Source organism: Mandrillus leucophaeus, unplaced genomic scaffold (assembly GCF_000951045.1).
Source record: "Mandrillus leucophaeus isolate KB7577 unplaced genomic scaffold, Mleu.le_1.0 Scaffold228, whole genome shotgun sequence".
NCBI lineage: Eukaryota > Metazoa > Chordata > Mammalia > Primates > Cercopithecidae > Mandrillus > Mandrillus leucophaeus.
The window spans coordinates 630,463-631,565 of NW_012102343.1; the positions used below are offsets into that span (position 1 = coordinate 630,463).

At 42.1% G+C, this 1,103-nt stretch overlaps 1 pseudogene; it reads left to right on the forward strand.

The window, feature by feature from the left end:
- Positions 1 to 703: 703 nt before the first annotated feature.
- LOC105540824 lies at positions 704 to 1,015 on the forward strand (annotated as a pseudogene).
- Positions 1,016 to 1,103: the final 88 nt, after the last annotated feature.

A 1,103-nucleotide genomic window follows, 5' to 3' on the forward strand; every position in this document is an offset into this window, starting at 1 on the left:
TGTAATCCCAGCACTTTAGGAGACTGAGGTGGGTGGATTACCTGCGGTCGGGAGTTCGAGATCAACCTGACCAACATGAAGAAACCCTATCTCTACTAAAAATTCAAAATTAGCCAGACATGGTGGCGTGCGCCTGTAATCCCAGCTACTCAGGAGGCTGAGGCAGGAGAATCACTTGAATCCAGGAGGCAGAGGTTGCACTGAGCTGAGATCGCACCATTGCACTCTGGCCTGGGCAACAAGAGCAAAACACTGTCTGAAAAAGAGAGAGACAGGGACAGGGAGAGAGAGAAGGGGAGAAGAGAAGAGAAGAGAAAGAAAGAGAGAGAGAGAGAGAAACAGAGAAAGAAAGAAAGAAAAAGAAAGAAGAGAGAGGAAGGAAGGAAGGAAGGAAAAGAGAGAAAAAGAAGAAAGAAAGAAAGAAGGAAAGAAAGAAAGAAAGAAGGAAAGAAAGAAAGAAAGAAAGAAAGAAAGAAAGAAGGAAAGAAAGAAAGAAAGAAAGAAAGAAAGAAAGAAAGAAAGAAAGAAAGAAAGAAAGAAAGAAAGAAAAGAAAGAAAAGAAAAGAAAGAAGGAAAAGAAAGAAAAGAAAAAGAAAGAAAGAAAAGAGGTGACATCCTGGGAAGTGCACCCTCCCAGCCACCCGGGACTCGGGTGATCGCTGCAGCTCGCTCGTGCCCCGGAAACTGCCCCTTTTCAGGGGTCATGATGGGCAGCAAGATGGCGTCTGCCACTAGGGTCGTTCAGGTAGTCAAACCACACACTCCATTAATAAGGTTTCCTGACAGAAGAGACAATCCTAAACCCAATGTATCAGAAGCTTTGAGATCAGCAGGGCTACCACCTCACTCTTCTGTAATTTCACAACATTCTGAGGGAAGTAAATCACCAAATTTGCTGATGTATCAGGGTCCACCAGATACTGCAGAAATAATAAACACATTACCTCAGAAATACAGAAGAAAACTTGTATCTCAAGAAGAAATTGAATTTATCCAACGTGGAGGTGCTGAATAACCATGGTGACTGCTGTTTGTCATCAGAAATAGAATTGTTTACAATAAAGAATTTCCAAAATGACAGATGAGAAACTGTATATTAAACA